The following is an 8,727-nucleotide window of genomic DNA, read 5'->3' as shown; positions in this document are numbered from 1 at the left end:
CATTACACCCCTCCTATATTTTGTGCTGTTGTAACCACTGTCCTCATGTTTTGCTGTTTTTAATTACTGCTTTTAAACTTCACCTTGAAACACTGTTTTCTCCCCCTTCACACAGACTTTGAGTGTACCTGGCAAATACACGCTACTCACTCAATGTCCTCAGGCATGCTAATGTTGTGCTCAATAGTTTACAACACCGCCTGCATGCCACTCATTTCCCACCTACTGGCATTGACTTGATATTCATTTATGACTGTTGCAATAATGTTTTAATCAGTGTTGTTCCTTTTCCCTATGTTTAGGCATAGGATACTCCACAGAGGTAACAAACTTTACATACATGACACAAGCATGTTCCCTCTTTTTTGACACACATTTCACTTGTTATATGGTCCTGAAGAATCGCGGGTAATCTACCCCACTGCGAGAAACATGTCGACCACTTATGACCTCTAGCCTTTACCAGCGTCACTCAACTTAATTGTGTTGACACCTAGTAAGCTAGTTCCACCTTTTAATTGTAACTAGGGGACCCCCAGAATAAAGTGAATTCCGGTACCCTTAGTTATATTTTAGCTCTCAGCTTATCACTTTACATCTTCTTGCCCACACACCCCCACTTCACCATAAGGCTGTTGGATAAAAGATCTCCGCCAAAGAGCCCCTCTTGAGGTGAGCCCGTCGGGGATTGCACCGCCTCCCCGACGAGGAGCAAACGCCGATGATGAAGCATGACACCCCTCGGGGTGTGTGAGGCAAATACATCCAACACAATGGATGCCCCAAGGTGCCACTTGTACACCTTTGGTCATGCCAGCTAAACCTCCCTTGATCCTACATAGGAACAGTACAGCATTCCCCCTCTTGCATTCCTTGTACCAGATACGGACACAAGCTGATACTGGACCTTCCACCACCCTGAGTGGTAATTGGTGTCCGTTGATCAAACGATCAGCCCTTCTCCCTGTTTTTTGATAAATATAAATGTTGGATCCCTTACCAACAAGGGAAAAAAGAGTGCTTTGGTGAAGGGCACACACCTCGGTGGTAACTTTAAGGATAATGGTGTATTGCTTGGTAAAACACTTTTAGAATCCGCCCATGAGGCATAGTCAGAGGTCAATTAGAAGATTCCATTCTCATGGGGGAAAGTTATTTGATTGTGTGCTCTAAGTTGATTCCGCCTCCAACACCAGATCACATAGAGGACTTGTGTTAAGGTTAAAACACAAGGGTGGTGGCTATCTTGAGGACATAATTTCTCCTGCGTCTGGGCTTCAGAGGTAAATGTTGTGCACTGCAAACATTAATTCTCCGAGTTACAGGTCAGAATTTCCTACGACTTATTGTGCCTTTGGACGTTGTTCTTCTTCTCTAGCAGCTGACATTGAACCAGTTATTGCACCAAATGACCAAACACCAAAATGAGCTAGAAATATTCTCCAGTCTGTGCTTGTTAAACTTATTCAAGTGTGTTGTGTTTATAGGTTTCATCACTAATCCCTGTAGTTAGCTGAAAATACTTTCCACAACACTTCCATATCCACCACAAAAGTATGGTTTCTCCCCTGTTTGTGTTTGTATAGTGCACTTGAATGGCTTTTCCCCCTAAGTGGGTTGCGCTGATGATTTCTTAATGTTGAAGGGGCACTAAAACTACTTTCACATTCACGGCAATGGTAGGGTTTTCAACTGTGTGTGTATGCTGATGTCTTTGTATTGCTGAGAATTGACTAAAGCACTTAACACACTCACTGCACATGAAAATTTTTTCCCCTGTGTGTGTTCGTTGATGATTCCTTAATTTTGAGGAACGACTAAAACTATTTCCACATTCTTTGCAATCAGATTGTTTTTCCCCTGCCTGTGTTCGCTGATGTGTCTACAGAATTGATAACAGACTAAAGCTCTTGATACATTCACTGCACTGGAATGACTTTTCCCCTGTGTGTGTTCGCTGATGATTTCTGAGATTTGAAGAATCACTAGAAGTACTTCCACATTCATAGCAATTGTATGGATTTTCCCCAGAGTGTGTTTGTTTATGTTTTTGTAGGTCCAATAACCGACTGAAGCTCTTCACGCATTCACTGCAATGCTATGGTTTTCTCCTGTGTGTGTTCGCTGATGTCTTCGAAGATTTGATAACACACTGAATCTCTTCACACATTTAATGCAATAGTATGGTTTTTCCCCAGTATGTGTTCGCTGATGTGTTTGGAGTTGTGATAACCGACTGAAGCTCTTCACACATTCACCGCACTGTAATGGCTTTTCCCCCGTGTGTGTTCGCTGATGACTCCTGAGATTTGAGGAATCACTAAAACTACTTCCACAATCATTGTAATAGTATGGTTTTTCCCCAGTATGTGTTCGTTGATGTCCTTGTAGGTGTGATAACTGACTGAAGCTCTTCACACATTCAGTGCAATTGTATGGTTTTACCCCTGTGTGTGTTCGCTGATGTGTTTGGAGTAGTGATAACACACTAAAGCTCTTCACACATTCAGTTCAATTGTAAGGTTTTTCCCCAGTATGTGTTCGCTGATGTGTTTGGAGTTGTGATAACAGACTAAAGCTCTTCACACATTCATTGCAATGGTATGGTCTTTCCCCAGTATGTGTTCGCTGATGTCCTTGTAGGTGTGATAACCGACTGAAGCTCTTCACACATTCATTGCAATGGTATGGTTTTTCCCCAGTATGTGTTCACTGATGTGTTTGGAGTTGTGATAACACACTAAAGCTCTTCACACATTCAGTGCAATGGTAAGGTTTTTCCCCAGTATGTGTTCGCTGATGTGTTTGGAGTTGTGATAACAGACTAAAGCTCTTCACACATTCATTGCAATGGTATGGTCTTTCCCCAGTATGTGTTCGCTGATGTGTTTGGAGTTGTGATAACAGACTAGAGCTCTTCACACATTCATTGCAAAGGTATGGTTTTTCCCCAGTGTGTTTTCGTTGGTGTGTTTGTAGATTTGATAACTGACTGAAGCTCTTCACACATTCACTGCAATGGTATGGTTTTTCTCCTGTGTGTGTTCGCTGATGGCTTTTAAGATTTGATAACTGACTGAATGCCTTCACACATTCAGTGCATTGGTATGGTTTTCCCCCCATTGGTGTTTGGTGATGATCATTCATTGCAATTGCACAATGCTTCTCCTGTGTGTGTTTGCTGATGGCTCATTAGTAGTGATGACAAACTAAAGCTCTTGTTGCTTGTGTTTTATTCTTCTTTCTTGGTTAGTGTCTCTGGGTCAGGTTTATAGTTGTCTGTATTTCGTGACTGCGTTTCCTGAGGAGCTAACATGGTTAATAAAGCACTCACCAACTACATATATTATAATTGTGGCAAGTAAAGCTTCTTTGTAGGTGGTTATGTCTTTAGATTGTAGAATGGTTTTGCATGTTTATGAGTGAAGATTGGTCTTCCTTCTGGTCGTAGCAAATTGGGAAAGTCTGTTGTAGATTAGACACCCTCTTTTTCCTTTACTCTTCAGTTGTCTGGCTCCACTCCCTTGTGCTTTTCTCTTGCTCCTGTGGTTTGGCCAGAAAGTGTTTACAATACACCTAGCGTGATAAGTTGTGATCTTCCATCCTTACAGGAAGCAGAGCAATGCTGTATCCACTTCATACCAAACACATGATCAGAGATGGTGTTTGACGTCTTTTTATACAGGAAGTGGTTTATCAGTGTTGTTGCCTAATTTTCTAGAGGTCGTTTCTTAGTCCTGTTGCGTGGAGGTGCACAGCTCAGACTCTTGCATCCACTGAATTGCTCTGGACTGACTCTTCCAGGATCTTTCAGTTTATGTTCAGGTTCCTCAGTCTCTAAGCAAATCTTTTCCTAAATATGATTTGCACGATTACTGTCATTATTCTTGATCATTTGTGCATTCAAGGTTGGTTTCCTTAGTAGAAACCTGTGCAGACATTTCCAGACTCTCTCCTTCTCATAGGGCAGGGGTGGGATAGGTGCACATCTGGGGGTTCTGTGAGGGTCTAAAGATGAAGATAACTGCACTGAGAGCCAGAGCATCCTTTGCCCTCTGCAGAAGGCTGGACACTTTAGTCAGACCACCTTTTAGCCAACACCTCTTTACAATCTGCAACTCCTACATTGTTTGAAAAAAAGAGTCTGCAAATCCCAGAATACCAAAAAGATGTTGGCTAAAAAGACACAACTGAAGGAAGTCAGCCCCACATTTTGGGGCCAGTAGGCAGTCCCGACCACCTCCTCACTGAGCTGCAGACATTAGGCCATTGCATCAGGCCTATTTGTTTTCTGCTGTCGGAATTATACAAATTTACCCCCAGGAAGAGAGACTCCCAATGAACAGCAGTGTAAAATACCCTGCCCATGCTCTTTCTTATGTTCCATTAAGATCTAAGGGGGGAAGGAACAGTTTCCCTATCTCTTCGAGCCAATAATAAAAGAAAAGTGATAATAATAGAAATATGTTATCTGTATAACCCTCTGCAAAGGACATTTACTATGCGATTATTATTAGCAAATCATAACAGAAACTTAGGGCCTGATGTACATAATTTGCAACATATATTTTTGTGGCAGCTAAATTATTTGTATTAATAGGTCAGTTCGTACAATAAGGAGTTGGAGTGAGTCCATTACTCTTCGTGAATTAGGTAGCAAATTGTGACTTACTCTAATGGATGGCCATTAGAGGAATGGTGGCCTGCTGTCAGCAGATCACCATGTCTGTGATCTCTTTTTCAATATTTTTTTGTTTTAAATACAGCTCTTTTGTCTTGTAGGACACAGTGCAGCATTTAAACGTTTTTTTTAAAGTTCCACTGGACCACTTCCCACTCAAAACATTTATTTTATATTCACAACAGGGAAAGTGTCTTAAGATGAATACTTCGCCTTTGTGAATGGGTTAGAGCCACCTTTGTGGAGTTGGTAATGTAAGAAAGGTTTGCGACCCAAATTATGGTCGCAAACAATTGTTACATAGCATTTTGAAATGCAATTTAGTAGGGATGCCGTACACGCCCCTTCCACATTTCGATTCGGTATGCTTTTCTAAACCCATTGTATGAATTTGCAAGGGAGTGCTTGGCAATCTATTGTTTCTGTGATGGTTAACAAAGATAAGGTCCTTGTGTACACTAACCAAACCAAAAACCTAATGTGAGCCCTTCACTCTATCCCAAAATGTATACACCTACTCTCAGTGCATGTTCTGCTTCCAGCAGTCTTTACAATCTTATCAAAATGTTAACAATTTTAAAATAATTCAACGAGAAAGCTGGTTTTTCCTTCCACTGAACAGTGGCGGCTCCTCTGCTAAGGTGGAGGAGCATCGCCCCACTGCTTTTTTGCAGTGAAACACAGAGAAAATAAAATGATAATAACTCCTGTCATTATCATTTTATTTTCCCCTACTTCCTCCCACAGCTTTGTGTGAGGGGGCAGGGGCTGGGGAAGAATGGGAGCACCCTCCTAAAGTGCACAATGACTGCTTTGACAGCCCTCCTGGGCCGCCCAAAACAGTCTTGCGCACTTTGCATGTTCTCCATGCAGGCTGCATTACAGCCTGCGTAGAGAACATGCACAGGCCTCCAGCCAGCATCTGTGCGCCAAAATTCGGTGCTCAGACCAATCACAACACTGCTAAGGAAGCATTGTGATTAGCTGACTGGAAGCCTGGATGTGCTTCCTGTGACCGTGCGAGAGAAGAACTACGGAGGAGAGACGCGGCGAGGAAGTGGTGAAAAGTTACTTTTTTATTTTGTATTCATTTTTTTATAGATGCTACCCCTGCATCTGCCCCCTCACACTTCCTCCCCCTACCTCCTGCGTCCCCCCTCCCGCCACCACCCCTCTGCCTCCGACCCGTGCCAACCTCAGTGCCACTGAACCACTCTTATGTTTCTGTCATTGCTCAGGCCATGCGCCTCCAAACAAATATTCCTGACTACGGGCCTGCTCACCTGGGCGCAGAGAGCTGGGGGACATAGTCCCACCCAAGCCATGTGTAGCAAGTTTGTGACAGTAGGTGAGTGAAGGGAACACCGGTTGCGGAGACCAGCACAGATAAAGAGGATGGTTTGTGACTAGAACGCGCTTAGCGTTCAGTTATGATTCTGCCTTGCCGTGACTGTTTAACTTAATTCCCCTCTTACAAGCCACAACTTCTGCAGTTGGCTCTGTTCCATTTCCGCACCTCGGGAATTTCCATCATGTTCCTCTGGATGTTCGGGATTTCCTCTTCCGGGTGGTGGCTTTCTCCTTCCTCGGTTCTTGTCTGGTACCGCTTCCCTGCAAATCCTTTCTGTTCCTCGAGCCTGCAGTTCGTCACCTCTCGCTCTGTGACTGTAACAGACGCGAAAGAGGATATTCAAGTTACAAAAAGAATCCTCATCTCTTGGGGTACTGACGGTAGGATTAAATTAAGCTCTGATTCTCTAAACTGCTTTACTTATCTGAAAACTCTGATTCCACAGTGAGTGGAGGTGTTGCTGTTGATTCATTTGATTTTCTGGCTGGGTCTATCTATTCTACTATTATAAAGAGAGAACTGTGTCCTCAAGCCAGGTAAACTCGAAAAGTACACCACCAATCCAAACACCCAAGACATCTTTGAAAACCTCAGGGCAAGCAGAAGGACATAGGCTATTAAAAATAAAAAATATACGTTGTTTAAAAAATTTAGAAATAAAAATAAAGTAGTCCCTTGCAAGTAGCGCCGGCTGCGATGTCTGTGTGATGACATAATTTGCGCTCCCTGGCAACACTTCGTGAAATGGCGGCGAATCGTGCTACCCGGGGTGTCCGAAGCTGTGCAGCTCTGCGGATCGTGCCCATTGACGGAAGATCACGACCTGCTGGGAGGACTGCCGCGGCCCTGCTTGCTGCTGGGCGAAGTGGCGGCCTGTGCGGGCGGGCGCCTGGAGGGGGACCGGACAATCCTTACAGCGCGGACGGGGGTGAGTCCTGGAGTGACTGGCGCTGCTTCATGCGCAGGGAGCGGGAGGTAGCAACAGAAGGAAAATCGCCTGGAGCGGGACCGGTGGCTGAGGTAAGGCTCAGGCTCTCCGGGACATGGGCGAGGGGGGCCGGGGCCGGGGCAGGAGGGGGGCGGGAGGTTGGCCCTGAACAACGGCGGCCTAGGTAAGGGTCAGGCTCCAGGACACGGACAATGTCGTGGCGGGCGGGGGCCGGGGCGGGAGTGCATGCAAGCCTGAAATGCTGCCCACAGCCCCCTTCTGCCCAGGTAACGCTGGGACGGGCTGCTAGTAGAATGATAAAACTAAACAAAACAAATTCAACTACAGGTTAGACACATGATTTTACAAAGAGCTGCATTTACTGTCAGACCAGGTCCTACACGTTGTCTGCTTTGCATTCCCAGCAGCAACGTGGAGGCAGCGAGGGAGCCTATTTTTTTCACCTTCAGCTGGGCAGAGATAAAAACAGAAGTTAAGGGGCCATCAGGCCTCCTTTTGATCAAGAATACAAAATTTTCTAGCTATCTCGACAAGAATTTTAGATTCTATTAAGGACACGGAGGTGAGGATTATGCTTTCTCATTTCTTTACTGCACAAACAGCAGCCAATGAAAATAAAGTACGATGATAAAAAACAACATTTCCCATGAGGCTTTGAACCACGCCTCTCATAACAATAGCCAATCACAATAGTACAAAGCATATAAAGTACAGAGACACTAAATTGGCCTCCTCTTTCTTTGCGCGAACAGTCTTAGTATAGTGAAAAAGTCTTTTTAACTCTCAACGGAGAGAACAGTTCCTTTAAGAATTCTCAACGGAGAATAATCCAGACCCACGAAGAACATCCTCCGCCAGGAAGGGTCAGCGATACAATCTAAGGAAGGCACTTAACTCTTGTTGGAATCGTTTCCTGAAACAGAAAAAAGAAGTTTGAGAAAAAGAGGACCACCAACTAAATTCTCATAGGGTGGGTAAAAGTTGTTAAACAACATAATTTCAAACAACTTTACAGTTATCTAACTGTCCCAATGGGTGGGATAATCCTTGCCTCCGTGTCCTTAGTAGAATCTAAAATTCTTGTCGCGATAGCTAGAAAATGTTTTATTCTATGGCAGGACCGGAGGCTTCTGATTATGCTGGTTCAAAGCTCATCAATCACAGCATCAGAAACATGAGGAATAGGTTTATAATAAAACACTTTAAACATTGAATCTGAAGACCAATCAGCTGCCTTTAGGATGTCCTCTAAACGAGAAGCAAGTAAGTAGGCTTTAGAAGCCATCGCACCCCTCGCAGAATGAGCACCATACGCAGATATATCGATGCCAGCTTCTGACATAATCCATCTAACCCATCTGGCTAAAGTAGCCGCAGCAACTGGCTTGAAGGGTTTCTGAACAGAGATCAATAACTGGCCTAAAGGATCAGCCCTGTGTGCCCTAGTACGTTCTTCATAACATTTGAGACATTGCAACACACACAGTTTGTTATTATGTGGAAAAGCAGGATACTCCACTGAGCGTGACATGGTCTTAGTCCGTCGAGTGATAACAAAGGAGACACCTTGAGGAGAAAACATTCTACCAGCTAAATCTAAAGCTCTAACATCGGAAACTGTACGACATGATATGAGACACAGCAACATAGTAAGCTTAGCAGAGAGCTGTTTCAAGGATAAATTCCCATTATCGGGCCAGGATTCCAACAGTGAAAGAACTTTAGTCACATCCCAAAGTGTGGAAT

At 44.1% G+C, this 8,727-nt stretch overlaps 1 pseudogene; it reads right to left on the bottom strand.

Moving 5' to 3' along the window:
- Positions 1-1,569: 1,569 nt before the first annotated feature.
- On the bottom strand, positions 1,570-3,316 carry LOC147734709 (uncharacterized; annotated as a pseudogene).
- Between the last annotated feature and the right edge of the window lie 5,411 nt (positions 3,317-8,727).

This window comes from Lissotriton vulgaris, chromosome 1_2, assembly GCF_964263255.1.
Source record: "Lissotriton vulgaris chromosome 1_2, aLisVul1.2, whole genome shotgun sequence".
NCBI lineage: Eukaryota > Metazoa > Chordata > Amphibia > Caudata > Salamandridae > Lissotriton > Lissotriton vulgaris.
Note: the sequence above shows the minus strand (reverse complement) of the source record. Positions and strands in the feature narration are given on the sequence as shown.